Below are 20,762 nucleotides of genomic sequence, written 5' to 3'. Positions count from 1 at the left end.
CGCTTGACTTGTATAAAAAAAAAAAAAAAAAAAAACAATAAGTGCCAGGGCTCTCGTCAGCCGGCCACTGCAGCCTTCACCACACATTACCCCTGCCAATGATAGTACCAAAAGACACACAATTGATGGACGGAATGCATCACAAAATCAAAACATTCACCTCCAGTCAAGAGATCTGGGTTAAATCCATCATTCTTCTGCTCACCATGCCACCCCAGTTTAGACCTGGCCATATGCAAATCAGTCTTGACCCTGTGCCTCATGGGAACAGTCCAGCCCGAACTGCCAAGCCAGGTCCTCCCTGGACCGGAAACAAGCATCCTAGGACCGGTTTCGGGGTTTCACCCCTCTTCAGCCAGGATAGCTTGATTCCAGTGGCACAGTGAGCCCAGGACCCACGTCTGTCCATCACAGTGATGTCCATCAATAGTTCTTTTTGCATTTGTCACCCCAAGTGGGACGGGTATGCTCAGACGTGCGTCCCGTGCTCTCCATGCCACTGGAATCCAGCTATCCTGGCTGAAGAGGGGTGAAACCCCGAAACCGGTCCTAGGATGCTCGTTTCCGGTCCAGGAAGTTCGGGCTGGACTGTTCCCATTGGGAACAGGGTCAAGACTGATTTGCATATGGCCAGGTCTAAACTGGGGTGGCATGGTGAGCAAAAAAAACGATGGATTTAGGCCCAGATCTCTGTACTGGGGTGAATGTATGACATTGTTCTGTATTCTGTCCATCAATAGTTATTTTTGCAATGATAGTACCAATACAACAATTAACCATCACACTCCTACAAGTGTGACAATTCCAAATATTTCAGGCCCCCAACGCTAGAAGAATGGCTTGGGCGGCAGGGAATAGTAATCTTAATGTATATTGAATTAATAATGACATGTTGTTGTGGTCATCTCTAAATTAGCCAGGCAGCGCCACCTTGTGGCAGTCTGTCACTAGCGCTGGTGTTGACAATTAAGTGCTGGTGCCAAGCACCGGACACTACTGGCTCAAATTAAGCACTGAGCGCTAGTTCTTTTGTGCATATACGAGTGGGCACATGAGCATACACAAATATATGTTTTTTTGGGAAGAGGATGCGTAAACGCCCTTTAAAATATATATTGCAGTTTTTTTCCTTGTGTTTATGGGAGGTAGTTTTCCATCTCCGCAGTTCTTTGCAATAACCCACCCCAAAACTATAAAACCCCCTTAAAAAATAAAGTTTACTACCCAGTAAACCCTTTACTTACTACTCCATACCTTCAGCCATTCCAAAACACTATAAAACTGCTTACTACTTGAAACGCTTACCTATCCCTGAATCCTAATAAACTCCTTAAAACCCATTATTGTCTGGCTCTTACACCAAGCCCTATTTTTTTATTTTTTATTATAACACACTTTATTGCATAGTACCCTTCCCCACCTATGAGCCCTAAAACTCATTACTACCACATACCCATCAAACTATAAAAAAACACCTTACTACCCCCATACCAATCCCTGAACCTTAAAAACTCCTTAAAACCCATTATTAACCTTGCCCATCTCTGAAACCCAAGAAATCGCTTTCTACTCTGCAACCTTACCTATCCTTGAGCCCTAAATTTCCCTTAAATCCTATCACCCATTGCTGAACCCTAAAATTCTTAATACCATGTACCCTTCCCTGTCCACGAAACCTACCCCATACTCCTCCCGGAATCCTAAAAATACCCTAACCCACACCCTAACCCATCCCTAAATCCTATAAACCCATTACAACCCCAAACCACTTTCCATCCCATAACCCTTTACATTGTTTAAATAACAAAAGCTTTAGGTCTTATAAAAATAAACAAAATAAACCCTGCGTGGTAAAACACAATAAAATGGCCTGCGTGGTACTTACCGGGGAGGACCTGGCTTGGCAGTTCAGGCTCGACTGTTCCCATGAGGCACATGGTCAAGACTGATTTGCATATGGCCAAGTCTAAACTGGGGTGGCATGGTGAGCAAAGGAAAGATGGATTTAACAAAGATCTCTTGACTGGGGGAGAATGTTTTGATTTGTTCTGCATTTCGTCCATCAATTGTGTGTCTTTTGCGTGGTACTTACCAGCATGGTAAAGTCCTGCGGGGTAATATCCTGCAGGGTAGAGCCTGTATTCTGTTCACGTTAATCAGACTTTTATACTTTGCTCCATTGTTTTTAGAAACCGGCCACAAAGAAAAGCAATTTCATGTCCAACTTAAATACACTGGTCTATTTGTTATGGTTTCATGTAGGCCATCAGAAGCCCTTCCTGCTACCAAGGTTGTTGGCTACTACAAAATTGCCAGCGGCGTAGATCCGTTTAGTTAACCCAGCAATCACATGTAGGAGAAGTGACGATCTGGTGCAAACCTGTGTCAATGCCAGAGACCAACAGGCCCCGGTCAGTGTTGTCGGGGCAGACGGGGATCTGTGCCTCCGAGGAGCATCCCCTTAGGGTTCATGGTTGGAATGGTGGATGAGCACGCAAGGGAAGATACAGGCTTGGCCAGCAGTCATCGAAAGGTCTATTCATTGCCAGTTCCTTGCGGACCACCTCTAGTCTACTGATAGAAGGGCTTCTAACTCTGACACAGAGTGAGAGACGAATGACTGCCCGCCAGGCCCTGCCATCTCCAAGGAAGAGCCTATTTAAGGTCTGTAGGAGAAGAGTGTGTGTAAGGATTTAAAAAAGGGGGAGGGGAAGTGTCATTCTACAACAGCATATGAAACATCAAGCACACTGATTTAGCTGATGTGTCTGCAGTACTGCATTTACAGTAGAATTAAAAATAGGCCAGATAACCAAAAACATAAACAAACACTAGCATTCGCCAAGGAAATAGGTGTGGCTTTAATGAGACAATCAATGCAAACTCACACATGCAGAAATATTCCATACAATAGCACATTAAAGCCAGGCTTGTTGAATTTGCCAATGTTTGTACTTACAGTTTTTGGAGAGTTTAGCCAAGGACTGGTCTTATTTTTTTAACAGTGAAAGGCAAGTTAATTGGTTTAATGTCAACTGTTGCATTTCAACACACGACTTCTAATCAGAATACGGCTCTCATGTTTCTGTTAAAGCATGGAGTGATGGGGTTTGTTATAACCACAGATTACAGTCAGCGTATACAAACCCTATCTGTTTGGCTGTCGAAAGACATTGTGACTGTCTTTATAATTTTTCCTTGATCAATCATTGTACCATTTTAAAATACAAAATATGCAGAATGAAGAACTTTCAAAAACCCTTATCGTTTTTCAATATTCTTTATCCATTTAATGATTATTGCAGATGTTACCTGCACCTTATTGGTATATTTTTTGAAGAATAGTTTAGATAAAATATAGATTATCCAAAAGTAATTATTTCAGACATGTTAGACACCAAGATCTGTGTTGCCCCCTCTCATGCTCCCCTTGCGCAAGGCAAAAATTTCAAGAGTAAGGTATTAGTTAATATGGACATATTGCTCTATAATATGATTTTGCAGAGATGTGCTGTTATAGATGTTTCCATTTACACAGATTTCTGCTGTTTCAGTGAAGTCAGCATCCAGGGCCGGCCTTTAGCATGTGCCAGGGCACGTGCTGGAGCGGGTTTTACTTTAAAAATTTTGTATACCCTCTTCATTTTGCATGTTTCTATTAATAAGAATAATTAACTAATCGTAATTGTATTAATTGGATTGCTGTGGAATTTAATCAACTTTACTAATAAGAATACACGTGGGAATTGCATTTGCATGGCCTAACTAATACGTAAACTAAATTGTATATGCATATTGATCATAGATAATTAGAATTTTGCATGAATATATGTTGCTCTTGTGATGTATTCGTGCTTTATTAATGTGAATATAACCCGCATTAAGTGTTGCTTCTGCTAGATAAATACACACACATATATGGGTATTAGTAAGGGGATAACATTTTATTAGTCATTTCCATGTATTAATTACGTTTTTGTGTTTCTTTGCTTAAGTTGATCATTTGATGGCCACACAATGGCCGACATCCCTATTTGATGAAGACAACTCTATTGTGAAGGTCTCTGGGTGAAGTGCGCATGCGTCACCATCAGCAGCAGTGGCCTCTACGCGACCCTAACTCAACTGTGCTACTCAAGGACACTCCGGGCTACCAGCCAGCTGCCCTGAAAGAAACAATAGAAGATACTTTACCGAAGAAATTATGAACTATATCTAAAGACACATTTTCCGCATGGGAAAACTGTTGAACCATTTTAACGGACCAATCAAAAACATTTAAAAATATTACTCGTTAGTTTTGGAATGTAATTTTACTATAAAACACCATAGATTAGAGAGGTGAGAGCGAGACCCTTCAGAAGATTTTCGATTTCCTGACGTTATGCTGACGGAGAGGACGGTGACACTGCAGGACAGCTGTTTCCTAAGACTGACAGTTTGAACTGATGACCAAGATTTTGACTTAGAGGACGACTTTTAGCCAGAATAGGTAAATATGATGGTCTACTGCTTGATTAAACAAAAGATTTGATTTTCAATTATTTAGATAAAGATTTAAGATTTATTACAAGAACTGTGTTGGGTCGTTATTATGAAAAGTGTATTTATGTAAATAAATTATAGATTTAGTTATCACTTCAACCAGCGGCTAGCTGATTCATGGCCTATCCATGGGAGGAGTACTAAAAGGTGAAGCTCAGGCCTTAATAAATAGAGAAAGGTAGAGAAATCTATTATTCATTAGGGATAAGTGGGTACTTCCTTTCATTACAGCGAATGGAACAACCGCCACTTTGGAAACAGGTTAATAGAGGATGAATGTTGGTGTTATGGGCCCCACCAGCAAATGTAGTGCTTGAGTATCTGTGTGATCTAGGACCTGTGACGAAAGGAGGGATTTTACATTCCACGCTGCATCACACGCACCTCCCTGCAGCAGTCTTCCTACCACTTACGTCCACAGCAGAGCGTGCTTAAACACTTTTGCAGAAGGCTGCTGGTGCCCTGCTCTGCTTTTTTTTGTGGCTCTTTTTAAATCTACGAAACGGAGGATAAGAAATGTTTTCACCAAGTCTAGGAAACCACCACAATAAAGGATACTTTGTAGTTTATCTTAAGGCTTTTTAAACTTTGAAACTGTATCCAAGCTTTTTATGTAGAAATAAATAACTACTAAGAACTCCCTCAGGCCAGTCCCCACCTGAGCTTGAGTCGGCCCTGGTAGTACCATCTTACCATAGCGGGACGAGGTGGCAAATGATGAAGCATGTCAAATTACATGAGTGGGCATACCTCCTCCAATTCTTGGAATTGCCCTCGTTCTGGGAGTTAGAGTAGTAGTAGGTAGCAAGGAAAACATTAGTGCATGTATGCTTGTGAACAACCGGTTTCAAGCAAAAACAGGGTGTCACACCAATCTTTGTGTTGTGAGTCTATAAGTAAGGGCAGGAGTGAGCCCATCTGTGTGCCCTTTCGCTCTCATTTTTTGTCATGACTCTTTAATCTTGCCACCCTCAGGAGTGGTACGTGCAGGTAGAGCAGTGGGGAGGGAATTTCGAGAGACAATGAGAGAACATTATTTATTTCCCCTTGTCATGGTCTGTTGAGTAGCCTCCACCCCCACCCCCCCACCCACCACCCGACCACTCGTACCTGCACGGGTCGCTCCTGGCCACCTTACCTTCCACCTACTCCTCATACATTTTCAATACATCGACAATTTAAGAGAACGAGTGGGGGGGCGTTATGTTTGGATTTGCCCAGGGTAGTCTCTGAGCAAAGGCCAGCCCTGTCTGCAGCCGAGCCCCAAGAGGTTGTACAACATACCAACCACATTCAAAAGATGCAAATGATACCGTTGCAACAAAGTGTATTCTTACCTCTTTTCATGTCTGGCCTTGAGATGGCATTCGCCATCCCGCAGCCTCATGACCAGAACTAACATTTTAATAACATTTCATAGATATATACAGAAGTAGCTTCAGTCAGCCTTTTTCATCTACTGGTCTGTTCAAGTGCCATTCACACTTTGCTTCTGCATATAACATGGGCAGTGGGTCTGTCCACTTTACCCACTAGTTGTCTAGCACTTTAAGCGATGTATTTTTCTCGATCAGATGCGCAGAGTTGCCTGAAAAGGAGTGAACGTTAGTACAAGCATCGGACTGTTGGGACGCTTTTATTTATTTACTTTTACACTGAAAAAAAAATAGAAAGGTCGCCAATTCCTTTTTTCTGGGCATTGCCAATGATTGTTTACTTTAAGTTCACGATTGTTGTACCTTTGAAGGGTATCTGTCTGAAAAGTATCTCACAGGCCCTAGACACCGTTCGCCAGGCGCTTTAGTGTAACCACAAACACATCCTGGAACAAGATCATAGTCTGCCACTTCCGGCGAGTATTCGTGCGTCTGTGTGATCTTACATTTCCGGCGTGCACATGAGGAGCAAGTGTCACGCGTATTCGCCACACCTCCCTGCATCGTAAAGATTACCGGTCACAACTGTACCGGCTTCGTGAGAACAGATTACTACAGGACTGCAATTAAAATTGGCACGGTTTTAAATTGCTTGCATACATAATAAATAAAAGGAAAACGCGACGTCACGAAATAAGCAGCCACCTAAAATGTCTTCTACCAAATTCTATTTCTATGCATCCCACTAAACCGCACCTATAATCTGAGAGGCGCTTCGCCGTGTTTTTGCCTCCTCAGTGTGATGCAGTTGTGAAGCCCTGGAACTCCCTGCGATCTGCACCTCAGGCAATGACCATCGCTGCCGCAATTCAGGAAGGATCTCAAGACCTGGCTCTTCGACTAAACCGCCGATACACCTCCCCTCCTCCACTCAGCGCCATGACACCCTCACAGGTGAGTAGTCGCGCTTTATAAGAACCCTCATTTATTCAGTCAGTCAGAAAACTTTATTTCGGCAAAGTTGCCATAAAAGTGCAGACATCACATTTAAAAAGAATCAACATATATAACCAATAGTCTTAAAACCTCTCATAAAACAATAATTTAAATCATTGTGTGTACATAAAAAGTAAATGATGTTTAGCACAAAGATACAATAAAAAGATACATGGCTTGGAGAAAATAGGGAAAAGGCGTTACAATGCTAGGTGTTTTCTTGTTACCCACATAGAGAAAAGGTATTTTGCAGTTACTGTGACGAATAGGGGTGAGGTGTCAGATTTCATTATCCTATGTAGGTCTCTATAGTTTCTTACACCAAGATTTTTGGCTAGTTGAATGATCCATTTTTTTGCGTGGGTTAGTGTAAGCCTTGCAAAAAAATAATACATGGGCCTCAGTTTCTTCATTCAAACTACACCCTGGGCAAGAACGAATTATAGAACCTTGCCATTTATTCGTCCTAGAAAACAAAGGGAGAGATCCATGCCTAAATTGGATGTAAAGTTTCTTGGCAAGTAATGGTTGGATCAAATCCAGTGCGGGCTCAAAGCTGTAGCTTAATTTCATTTCGAGGAATACAGAGGTCATGTTAGTGCTAGGCTCTAGGCGTAGCATTTGCAACATTTTGTATTCCTCTATCGCTTTTGCCAACTGTTTTTTTTGCAGGACAACACAGGTCTCCTCTGGATTAAGCCAAAGATCCTCTCTACCAATTGCGCCTAAAAAGTGTTTAATGTATGCAAGCCATGAAATGGTGCCAGCCCCTGGCAGTGTCATGATTGATTTTAATTCCTCCCTAAAGTTGGTGAGTTCTGGTGTGCTCCACAAACGGCGCCAATACATGACCGGGCGGGAAGCAACCAGGTCCGCTATTGGGTGGATTCCAAGATCCATTCTAAGGGGTTGGAGGGGAGTACTCTTGGGTAGAGCTAAAAGTTGTCTCATAAAATGATTTTCTGACCTTACTAAGGACTGGACTGCGCTGTGGCCCCAAAGTTCAGCGCCATATGTCGCCGCTCCTCTTGCCTGGACCTTATAAACCTCTACAAGCGGGCCAATTAACTTTATCGGGGGTGTCCCGGTACATCTTCAGGATTCCCCCAGAGACTTGGACCAGTTTCAGATTAGCCTTTAGGATCTGGGCTCCCCAATCCATTTTGTTACTTAGTGTGAGCCCCAAATAATCAAAGACCGATACTCGTTCCAGCGGTAGATCGTCAAGCTTTGGGATCGGGCAGTTTGTGGTAGCCGCATGCAGAACCATGTATTTGGTCTTGTTGACATTGATGACCAGATTCCTGTTTCTGCAAAATGTTGCAAAACCCTCCAATACTCTTTCCATTCCCATTGCAGTCTTGGACAAGAGCAGAGTATCGTCTGCAAACATTAGTGCGGGTATTTTTCTACCTGCTAGCCTGGGTGCATCGATATCTGTTAGGGCTAGCAGTTCTTCCACGAGGCCGTTTAAAAAAAGAGAGAAGAGGGTCGGAGCAAGCACACAGCCCTGCCTCACTCCTCTTTCGACGGGGAAGGGGGATGTTAGTTCACCATACCTTACTCTGGCAAAATTGTCTTTGTGGAGGGTTTCCATGAGATGGCATAGGTAAGGAGGGACACCCATTCCCTTTAGGAGGTCCCAAAGCTGTCGTTGGTCATTTATTGATACAGTTGGCACTGGTTCGAGGGAGCAATGAACGGGCGGGGCCATAAACACCAACTGCCTGAAGGGCGCCCCCACGCAATCAACCAGGGACCAATAATAGAGCAAGTGACGGCGACCTGTGTCGCTGCCATTAACGGAATGTTTGCCCCAATAAGTGCCCACCTAAATCTAGTTTTGATATATTTTTCTCTGTTCTTTTGTAATATTATGGAATCATCAGTAAAGTGATCTGTGGCACACATTCGAAGGCCTATATGTAGTAAGACTAGTGTGAGCTATCCAGATGTAAACGTGCACTAGCTGGCATCACCGCACCTCCTTTGACAATACACGGTGCACTTATCTCCCCTCGCTGTACACCCACTCCTGAGGTAGCGCCTAGTATGGCGTGAAATGCACTGAGTGAGAAGTTATTTAAAAGAACTATGAATTAATGACCCAAAAAATATATATTTTATGAAGACTAAAATATTCCTAAATTAATTATTACTCTTTAATACTGGAACACAAATGCAGTTAGTACAACATATGATAATGGCTATGAAGTGTGCACAGTTACATCAGGATAGGCCCTCAGATTCATTTTATGTACTCACTGACTTTAATGCACAGTTATAAAGTAATCCTCAATGCAGCTTTCGACAACCCCTAATTTATCGGTTTCAGCCAAAACACACCTAGCTCCTTGAAGACCCTTCCAAAACATCTATCCACTCCAACGTATGTTGATGGAATAGGCAAGAGGGATGCCAAACACCCATCGCAGGGACCCTTGTGGCAACCGACAGGTTAGGAGCTGGGCTCATGCACCCGCTGCAGAGTGAACTGGGTACAACTGCCATGTCACATGTTCACATCCTGGGTGGGTCAGGACTGGTATGGCACGATGAGCAAAAAAACGATGGATTTACACCCAGATCTCTGTACTGGGGGGTGAATGTTTGTCATTGTTTAGCATCCCATCCATCAATTGTTCTTTTTGCACATGTACACGTCATAGCTGGACCAGCCTGGAGGCCAAGAGTGAGACAATAACACCCAATAACAGACGACGGAGGAGGAAGGGGGAAGATTCCTTGGCTGCCCCCGTCAGGAGGGCGACTGATTCACACACGTTTCTCAGTCAGCAGCCCCAACAGTAATCACACTGGTAGCTTCATAAATAAGGCCGCTACCTTCCAGAGCATAATATGAAATCTTTTGCACATACATTTGGAGCTCTCCCAAATTGACTATTGTAACTCTCTCTTGACTGGTCTCCCCAAAACCCACCTCACCCATCTGAAATCGATTTAACACTGAACAGCTCGGTGCAAAAAAAAAAAAAAAAAAAAAAAAAGGAGAAGAAGAATGAGCACCATCACACACATGCTGTATACAAGACTGCTTGCATCACCCAGTGCTTATTTTGTAAAAATAGAAGTGCCAGGGCCCTCCTCAGGAGGCCACTTCCTCTTGTACCACCCATTACAGCTGACAGCGATACCAAAAGAACAGCACAACTACTAACCATCATACACCTACAGGTGTGACAATTCTGAGTATTCCAGACCCCCAAAGCAATAAAAATGGCTTTGGTGGCAGGTATTAGTCATTCTTAAAGTGCATTGAATGAATAAAACAACTGTTATGCTTGTCTCTAAAATCAGATAAAGAGCACCACCATGCAGCTCACTGGCATAAGTGCAGATGTTGACAGTTAAGTGCCGGTGAGCACCGGAAACCACCGGCTCAAATTAAGCACTGGCATCACCCATAAGGCCCTACACATATCCACTTCCAGTTACCCGGCAGACAAACTCAAGCTTTCAGGCGGTGTTAGACTTTCGCACAGCGCCAAAGTATTGCTGCTAGAGCCCCTGACCATTAAAAAGGAATGACTCCTGGCACAATCCTTCTCTGTAGTGCAACCAGAATTTGGAACTCACTAGCTACCTCCAAGTCTTCCACTGCCATCTCGCTGACGACCTTCAAAACAGAAATGAAAGACCTCCTCCTTCAATGATTCTTAAGCTAGGACAGGGCAGCCAGTATCCACCCCCCACTCCCCCTCCACCCCCTTGCGAACATGTTCACCCACCTCTAGGCACTGATCTACACAACCCCCGCTTCATCAAGTGCTCACAAATGTTTCACTGATGTGTATACCTACTGACACGGTTTAACGTGTTTCCTTTTTCTATAACGAGGTACCATTTTGTAATTCTAGAGCTCATGCAACTATATTTAGTCATTCTTCTACGCGGTGTAACTATGTAAATGACTTATGTCTACTGTAAACCGCTCTGCCACCTTTAGGTAATGCTCATGCTATCTAAAACGGCAAATAAATAAATGCCCTGTAAGACCCGCCCTGCAAAGCACTATTTGCTGAAAACCCAGGAGTGACAGAAAGCCACCCTCATTGCATGGTAGCAGTTCATAGCCACCCAACACCACTAGTGCCAATTGAATCTGAGATCTGCACGTTACACACATATATGCGGCAGGTGCAGTAACCCTCTGAGCTGTGTTAGAAGTGGCAGTCCAGCCCCTTTCCAAATGTCTGCGGCAGGTGCAGTAACCCTCTGAGCTATGTTAGAAGTGGCAGTCCAGCCCCTCTCCAATAACTAGCCTCCAGCAGTACCTCAAACGACCAGGTACCGACGGTGTCTCATTTCAATGACATGCCATGAGATAGCAGACGCCTCCTTCATCAAACAGGACACGTGCCCCTGGACATCCCACGTGAGGGAGGGGGCACACACACGAGCAAAAAGGGCAGCTGCGTGGATCAATGCTCCTGCTGCGAAGATACGAGTGTAAACCACTGCCTGCACACGTGATTCCAGCAAAGGCCAGGGATACAGGTGTCGGATAGGAGTACAGTGTGCTGCCCCAACTCGAACTGACTTCCATGCGCTTTCGAATAATGGGCGTCTTTCCTAAATCTCATAAAGGGGGGGTTGGGGGCGCTGACTTGTACGTAGATGCAGCGCGGCACGCTGCGCCCGTATCATCGTGTGACTTCCTCAAACTGAACCGAGTTTTCACCAAACATCACGTTGCACGCTGGGACCTGCCCGTAGTTTTCATTCCAGGCCTGAAACTAGCGAGTGCTGTGAAACCCCAGAGCCAGGCAAGCTGCTAGCACCTGCCATGGGGCAACCTGAGGGCTCTGCGGTGCGGGGCAGGGTGCCCGGGCGCACCTGTGCTTACCTGGCCGGCTCACTGCAGCTCCATCCCGGGGAGGCGGGCCCGCGGGGCGCTCCTCGCACTCTCAGCCCACCTGCAGCCCGCTGCCGGGGCCGAGCCTCTCGAGGAAGTCTCAGACATCCCCTTCCTGGAGAGGAAACGTGAACAAGTGCTCAAGAGCGGCCCTGACCTGTGCCTTAAAGGGGAAGGGCTGGGTTCCAAGCCTTAAAGCGGCAGTACAGCACCCGCCCTCAGCAAACACCCGCCGCACTCCTGGGCACAGTAGGCGGGGATAGAGAGCCCCCACCACCACCCCTTCCTCGGTTTTACCAGACCTCGCCACATTTTTGAAATGTTTAGTATTTATATGTGTTGTCATTCACCCCCTATGTATTCCCGCACCCTCCACCCCCCCCCCCCCCCCAGATACGCCGGATATGTGGGTCAGTAGGGCTTAGTAGACAGGGCACAAGTCACAACAAGCATTGGCATCGCCAATAGGTCTCGCCTTTGGACCTTATAAGTGTTTAGCCATGCAACAGTTAATGTTGTTGCACCAAGGATATTGTGCTGCATAACTAAATACTTATAAGGTCCCAAAAGCGAGACCGATTGGCTATGCCAATGCTTGTTTTATATAGTTATTACTCCAGGTCCCCAGTTATCCTTGGGACTCCCTTGTTAACATTTAAACTCTATATAGACAGTTAGACTAAGGCAGCAGCTTCAACAGCACGCGTTCCAAAATGTTACTTCCAGCATACAATACATGGTATTGCAACTGCATTCCTGGGCCCTTGCTGACGTCTGTATGCCCCCGATGTCTATACAAAATTTCAACTGTGACCCCGACTGAGGCCACAACAGACCACATATAGTAAAGTATTTAGAGAGAGACTTTTGGGGCAGGAGTATATATATCTGTCTCAATGCTTCAGTGTTGACATTATCTGAGAATTCCCTGCACTGAATGAATGAGTAATCCCATGATGGGAGCTAGCTTGGAGTGCAGGGTACAGAAGTCTCTATTTTTTTACCCCATGGTTTCTAGGAGAAAAGATGCTCTATCAACAAGCTTCACGTCTCAAGGAACAGGGTCACACAAAAAAGAAAGTTGCATTTTTGGGAGTTCAACAGTGAAAAACTGTGAGGTGAACCAAGAATTTAGTATGCGATTACAAGTTCATGAAGGTTTGGACGTTTGTATACTCAAGCTTAAGGCTAGGGGATGTTGCTGAATTGCAAACGATAGCTTCTATGTTCATTTATGTTGTTTTGCTCAGATCGAACAATCAATTAAGACTACATTTAGCGATCTGTGTGTGGCAGATAGGCGATGTGTGTGATACTCAATTTAACAGTTTCACTGTAAAGAAGAACAATATCACGGTAGAAGATTTCAAAACCTGGCAATGGCGGAAGAAAAAAAATAAAAGAACTGTACACAAACCGAATGAGGTTAATGAGTCAATACAATAAACCAATAACTGGGCTAAAAGAAACAACAGTGATGCAAGCTGTGACGGTAATTAGAAGACCTTCCTTAACAGCTTTTATGAAAGTAGGTTAGAAATGTGGTGTAAAATCATCTTTATTGAGAACCACTCAATAATATTAAATCCGAACGTATTACTGCTACTGGTTGTGGAAATACTGCTTGACAATGTAAAATCCTGCGTCAAAATAACAACAATAAAAAGAGGTAATACACATTTTTCCCTGACTGCTGCTTTAAACGGAAAACGCCCCCGGTTATTAGGAGAGTTAGAGAGACACTGCTCCATCGCTGCAATACATATCAGTTTCCAGTTAGTAATCTCTCTTAAACTGCCTATGCACTCCCACCCACACAGAAATAGTACTGCGACTTCCTCATTTCTATCTATGTTTGCATCTGTTTCTCACTAGAGCTAGGGGTTGCACACGCTTACCCTGACACAGTAGTACTCCTTTACCATACTGGATGCTATGCTTGCCCCGTCTCACACCGCCCTGTGAAGCCCCCAGAGACACTCCGATGTAACCCCACCCTCTCGCAGATGCTGGATTGCGGGGACAGTACACATGGACCTTGGAAAGCCTGGAATTGCACGCGCGCCTCTTACACTGAATAAGAAAACACGGCTCGCCTGCCCTGGGTGGAATCCCTTTCTGAAAAAAATGCACCATAGAAACATTAACCCTGACGACACCTTGTAAGAGGCTGGCATGCGGAGAGAACGCTGCGATCGCCCTCCCATCGCTCTCTTCCCGTCAGACACACGATAGGCTTGGAGCCACGAGAGGCACTTGGGAAAGGTCTGGTCGTATATGAAGGTTCCTGCTGTAGGTTTTTTTTTGTTGCAGTTTTATATAGCGCAAACTCTACTCAAAGGTAATGGAGCACTTTACACGAGCACCAATTATGTTACACAAGGATACATTCATTTTTGGTATGCACCGGGAGATTAGGTAATTTGCCCAGAATCGCAGGATGTTGAGCCTGCTAAAGGATCCATCAACTCCTGATTACGGGTTACTAAAGGACTTGTAATGCAGTCTGTTCTCTAGGAGTGTTTTACCATCAAGTCCAATAGAACAGTATTTGAAATGTGCAGCAGTGGCCGACTGCATCACCACATGCCGCCGGAGCTTAACGCAGGAACTTTTAACCACAGCGGGCAGCACCTCATCTGTTACTCGTTATGTAGTGAAATGTGCGACAGGGCTAGGTAGCTTAATTAAGGGTGGGTTTGTGGCAAAATTTTAAATGAGGGCGGTCGCTCTACACGCATGGCATTGACATTCTAAGCACTGACTCTTTAGGCTAGAACCAAAATCGTTCATTGTGATGATATGAATGTCACAGGTTCAAATCAAGGCACGGCCATCCCACCCTTTCATCCAGTCAAGGTCAACTAAAAACAAGCATTGGCCGCGCGGCCCGCGAAAGTGAAAGAGATCGCGATCAAGCGCAGCAAGTTAAGCGATCTGTGGTGGGGGAGGGGGAGAAGCGATCAACGGAGGAAAGACAGATGGCGGCTGCGTGCATGCACGCTCACGTGCACGCAAGCTTTAGGCCACCAAAAGCCTGTGGCAGCACTTTGAAATCCCACCTACTAAATGTCTCGCAGAGCACCGCATGCGGTGGCTCAGGCGAGATCTAAAAAGAGAAGTGGATGCACTAACCTAGTTAAGCAATATGCAAGTGACATCATGGCGCGTGACATCACGGCATATCGGACACACAAATGAACATCACAGGATTGACATCGCAGGCAGTGGCATCACAAGCCATGACTTTACAGGAAGTGGCATCGCAAGAAGTGACACCAGATCTTAAGCCCTCACATATATGTTTAGCAGGTCTATCATAGGTACATTTACGCGCAATCCGCATATACATGCAAACCCTCCTGATTTAGGCAGAAGATTCACAATTTTGTAAGCTACACACAAAACAATGTTGCCTTTTGTCAGCTTAAAGCTTCCTTTACCCAAGGACTGAAAAAATATAACTCTACCACTGCCTACTCAACCAGGCATAAAATTCCATATGCGGTACAATAACGAAATGGTCACAGTGGCAATCATTTGCACTTCGACATAACAAAAGCAGACTTAAACTTGCATAAGAAGAATAATTCAACTACCACCATAGAGGGTCTACACATGAATATGATTTATTTTCATCACAAAATTAGGAAGAAAATAGGAATGAATCCAACAGACATGACAATAAATGTAAGATATCAACCATAAATTGGTGCTCGAAAATAAGCGGGGGGGGTGAGAAGGGGGTGAGTGTTTGGGAAGAATTGAGTGATGGTGTGAAGGAAAGGGAAGGTAATGTGTTTTATGTACATCCAAAGATTGTTAACCCTTTCCGTGCTCATGACAGAGCGGTTCCATCATGAGCCACGGTCGGCGTGTGCTCATGACGGAACCGCTCTGTCATGGCACCCACCCATGGGGAAAGTGCTGGCGCTCCCCCCATGGGCAGCCAATCTAGCCCCCACAGAGGGGGATGGCAGCGGAAGAGTTTCTGCTGCCACCCGACCCCCCCACGCAATCCCATGACGTCAGCGCCCACAGCGCGTGCCGACGTCATCAGGACGCACTGGAAACCATTTGTTTCCAGCACGACCAGGAGGAGCTGGTGAGTTTGTGTGCTCCGGTGGCATGGGGGGGGGGAATTTGTAATGTATTGAGGCATCGGGGGAGAGGAAAGAGTATTTCCTCTTCCCCGATGTCTCAATACAGGGCATTCCTGCAGCATGATCGCGCACAGCGTCGCAATCGTGCTACAGGAATGCCCCCACTAGGCTCCAGGTATTCCTAATTTAGTTAAAGGAAGCGACCCCTTGGGCAAGGGTCGCTTCCTTAGGGGGGCAAACATTTGTAAGACTTTTCTGCCCCCCCTGGGGCCAGATCGCCTGGGCTTTTTGGCGTTTCTGGCCCCAGGCGGGGCAGAAAAGCCCACTAGAGCCAGGGATCTTTAAAAAAAAAAAATGGAAGCGACCCCTTGGGGAAGGGTCGCTTCCAGGGACCTCATTTAAAAAAAATATGTATTCCGCCCCCCCCCCCCGGGGGCAGATCAGCCTGTGTATTTGGCCTTTCTGCCCAGAATTCCCCACTAGACACCAAGGAGTCCTTTAATCATGTAAAGGAAGCGACCCCTTGGTCAAGGGTCGCTTCCTTAGGGGGCAATTTTTAAAAAGACTTTTCTGCCCCCACCCCCCCGGAGACAGATTGCCTGGGTTTTTGGTGTTTCTGGCCCCAGGGGGGCAGAAAAGCCCACTAGAGCCAGGGATATTAAAACAAAAAATCAGAAGCGACCCCTTAAGGTAGGGTCACTTCCAGGGGCCACATTTTTAAAAAATGTGTATTCTGCCCCCCCCTGGGGGCAGATCGGCCAGTGTATTAGGCCTTTCTGTCCCCGGGGGAAGAGAATACCCTACTAGACACCAGGGAGTTCTTTAAAATTTAAATGGAAGCGACCCCTTGGGCACCGGTCGCTTCCGGGGGGGGGGGGGGGGGGGGTTAATTTATTTTTTATGTGTATTCTATCCCCCTTGGGGGCAGATCGGCACTTGGTTTCGCCTTTCTGCCCCCGGGGGGGGGGGGGCAGAATACCCATTAGGCACCAGGGATTTTGTTTTGTGTGTAATGGAAGCGACATGGTTGCTTCCAAGGGGGTAAAATTTGGTTAATGTTTTTTCTGCCCCTCCTGGGGACAGATCTGCCCTTTTTTTTTGGCCTTTTTGCCCTAGGCAGAAGGGGGAGGCAGAAATCCTACTAGGCACCAGGGATTTATTTCTTTTGCAAGGGGGGCACATTTCTGTCTGCTGTTTTCTGCCCCACACTCAGACAAGCTCACCCGATCCCTTGGGCAAGTTCACCCCCCATTTTTCACAGCCCTATTTGAAGGTCTATCTGGCAGACTGACCGTTTGGGTAGGGACATAGTGTGTTATAATGTTAATTGTTTTATTTCTTGTTAATTGCAATTGTAATGCTTTATTTCTCCCTTTTTGTTCTAGTTGAAAGCTTTTGCTCTTTAGATTGTTCCAGGTTGCGGATTCGTTACTTTTGGTTCTGCTGTTTGTGTAGTTGCTTGTGTTTGGTAAGAGACATTTTTTTGTACAATGTAAATGAGTTTAATTTCTCTACATGAATGTGTTTTTTGCAAATGGTGTAATAGCAGTATGTTTGGCTTCTATTTTTTGAGTGTCAAAAACTTTTTGCATTTGTGGTCGATGTGTATTTTGTTGTTTTGTGAGCAATTGGTTTTGTTTTTTTCTTTCTAGTGGGATAGCGTTGGTTTTTGCTGTCTCTCTGCAGAGTAGGTGCTGGTGAATGTAGCTGTGTCTTGCAAGTGATTTGTATAGTTTGAGTATATAGATCTTTGTGATAAAGGCACACATTTTTTTTTACTACTTATTTTGCATAGTGTTGGTTGTTGTTGACTTGTTTGAGAAGTCTCCTTTCTTTGTAAGTACTATGGCTAGCCGCAGGATTACTGCTCAGCAGGTTGTTGGTATGCTTTTTGAGTCTTCCTCTGACCGTGGTTCAGAGACTGACTCTGCATCTGAGGCAGAGGAGGGAGGGGAAGATTCAGGCAGTGAGCTTTCTCTCCACATGGAATCATCGGATGATGAAGCTACTCTCAGTGCGGATGAAGCTACTCTTAGTGCGAATGAAGTGCCTGTTTTAGAGGAGGACATTGATGTGCAGCAAGAGGCATCTGGGCTGCTACCTGGGGGTGCAAGGTTTCGAGCTGGAAGTGATGACCTCTGGGTTGCCCCAGGCATGGTGTAGCCAGCATTGACAGACTTTACTGGTGTTCCAGGTTGTAGAGTGAATACAGAAAATTTTTTGCTGATACATTTTTTTCAATTGTTTATGGACGATGTGTTTTTGGCAGAGATTGTTGAGCAGACTAATTTGTATGCCGAACAGTTTTTGAGGGACAACAGTGCCAGCCTTAGGCCCCACTTTAGAGCTACCCGGTGGACTCCCACAAATCTTGAAGAGATGAAGAAGTTCTTGAGTTTAACTTTTTTGATGGGCTTGCTTAGGAAGCCATCAATGTCTTCATATTGGTCTATTAGTCCCTTGATGGCAACGGCTATATTTACGGCAGTCATGAGTCGTGATAGGCATTTGCTTCTGCTTCGGATTCTCCATTTTGTCGATAATGGTTTAGCGTTGCCACAAGATCACCCTGATTGTGACCGTCTTTTTAAGATTAGGCCTGTCGTTGATCACTTTGTTGATCGATTTTCTGAGATCTATGCTCCAGGGAAAGAAATAGCAGTGGATGAGTCTTTGGTGTTGTTCAAGGGCCGCTTTGTTTTTAGGCAATACATTCCTAGTAAGAGGGCACGCTATAGAATTAAGCTGTATATGCTGTGTGACAGTAGGACTGGCTATGTCTCTAATTTCAGGGTGTACACCGGTAAGGAATCCAGGATTAACCCCCCTGGTTGTCCGTCCACTTTTGGAGTGACTGAGAAAATTGTGTGGGTACTTGGTAGAGGACTTTTTAATAAAGGTCACCATTTATATGTAGATAACTTCTACACTGGTGTGCAGTTGTTCAGGGAATTGGCCAAAGTGGACACTGTTGCTTGTGGCACAATCTGCTCTAACTGTAAAGGTTTCCCAACAAAACCTGTTTGTCAAAAGCTTGTGCCCGGACAGTGCAGTGCGTTGCGAGGAACTTCTAGAAGTTTTCAGACAGGAGAGATGTCTACATGCTGAGTACCATCCATGATGAAACCACTTCACCTGTGACTGTTTGGGGTCATGTTGCTGAAGCGCGCAAACCTGTGTGCATTTTAGACTATAAGAGGCACATGGGTGGTGTTGATAGAGTAGATCAGAGGTTGGAACCTTACGCTGCTCTTCGTAAGGCTTACATTTGGTATAAGAAGTTGGCTATCCATCTTTTCCACTTGGCGACCTTTAATGCTTTTGTTGTATTCAAGGATTCTTGTCCTGAGTCAAAGATGACTTTTGCTTAGTTTCAGGAGTCTCTAATAGGCAGCCTTGTTCTAGTGGAACAGGCAAGTGTTCCTAGAGTTGGAGTGGTAGAGGATGTTGCTAGATTGAAAGATCGCCACTTTCCTGATCACATTCCTCCCACACCCTCAAAAGACTTTACCAGTAGGAGATGTAGAGTCTGTTGGCGAAGAGGTATGCGGAAGGAGACTTGTATGTACTGCCCCGAGTGTCCTACTAACCCTGGGGTGTGTGTGCCTGCTTGTTTTAGAATGTACCACACGCAAAATAATTTTTGGGAGCATCCATGAGTGGTAAAGTGAACTGCCCAGTCTCTAATGTTATATATTTTTTGTTCAGTTTCAAGGTTGGCATTTGTGCAATGTATTTAGTTTCAGATTTTGTGCTTGTAGATTTGTATGTATTTGCAATTTGTTTGTGTTTTCTTTTTTGTATAAAAAAAATTCTAAATGTGATGGCGGTGTGTGTAGGCCGGCACTTGGCTGGTGGTGTGCATGGACTGGCGCTTGGCTGGCGGTGTGTCTGGCCTGGTGCTTGGCTTGGCAGTGTACGTGGACTGGTGGTGTGTGTGGCCTGGTGCTTGACTTGGTGGTGTACGTGGACTGGCGCTTGGCTGGCAGTGTGCCTGGATTGGCGCTTGGCTGGTGGTGTCCATGGACTGGCGCTTGGCTGGTGGTGTGTGTGGGCTGGCGCTTGGCTGGCGGTGTGCGTGGACTGGCGCTTGGCTGGCAGTGTGCCTGGATTGGCGCCTGGCTGGTGGTGTCCATGGACTGGCGCTTGGCTGGTGGTGTGTGTGGGCTGGCACTTGGCTGGCGGTGTGCGTGGACTGGCGCTTGGCTGGCGGTGTGTGTGAACTGGTGCTTGGCTGGCGGTGTGAGTGGACTGGCACTTGGCTGGCGGTGTGAGTGGACTGGCGCTTGGCTGGCAGTGTGCATGAACTGGCGCTTGGCTGGCGGTGTGCGTGGACTGGCGCTTGGCTGGCGGTGTGGGTAGACTTGCGCTTGGCTGGCGGTGTTGGTGGACTGGTGCTTGGCTGGCGGTTTGTGAGTAGTGACTTGCTGCTGGTCACTACACACACTGCTAGCCAAACGCCACTCCACGCAATCCGTGAGCTGGTGTGGTTGCTGTGTCAGGAATGTGGGCATGTGAAAGTGATGGGCCCTTGAACGGCACTGTCTGCTGGTGTGAGTGTTGTAATGTGCTGGGCCCGCGGCTGGCGGTGTGAATGGTTTTGTATGTGTCACACGTATGAAAGGTGTATGAATGGCCTGTAAAGAGGTTGGTGCCTTGTCGTGGCTTTACAGCTCACAAGCTGTGAGTCAATGGTTCAGTTTCTCATCCTTTCAATTATTAACAGTGCATTTAATTTTTGTGAAATCTCTGGTTAATACAACTGTATATACTGAACCATCACTCACCCTTGTGCCAAATCCAACCAGTATGTATATGTGCTTGAGGAATAGGTGGTTGTGCAGAAATATTTGTCTTTTCTGTTTT

General features: G+C 45.5%; 1 protein-coding gene across 4 annotated transcripts in view; it reads right to left on the bottom strand.

Moving 5' to 3' along the window:
- The window catches only part of ARHGAP33 (Rho GTPase activating protein 33), a 472,696-nt gene that overhangs the window by 402,487 nt on the left and 49,447 nt on the right, over positions 1–20,762 (bottom strand). For 2 of the 4 annotated variants that reach the window (XM_085615934.1, XM_085615933.1), the window contains exon 1: positions 11,785–11,967. The exons of 1 other annotated variant lie outside the window; for it this stretch is intronic. The gene's annotated coding sequence lies outside the window, so the exon portion shown is untranslated. Of the gene's footprint in view, positions 1–11,774; positions 11,968–20,762 lie in introns of those variants that run through there. One more of the 4 variants, XM_085615936.1, reaches the window with a different exon arrangement.

Source organism: Triturus cristatus, chromosome 7 (assembly GCF_964204655.1).
Source record: "Triturus cristatus chromosome 7, aTriCri1.1, whole genome shotgun sequence".
NCBI lineage: Eukaryota > Metazoa > Chordata > Amphibia > Caudata > Salamandridae > Triturus > Triturus cristatus.
The sequence above is the reverse complement of the archived record's forward strand: the minus strand, read 5'-3'. Positions and strand labels throughout refer to the sequence as shown.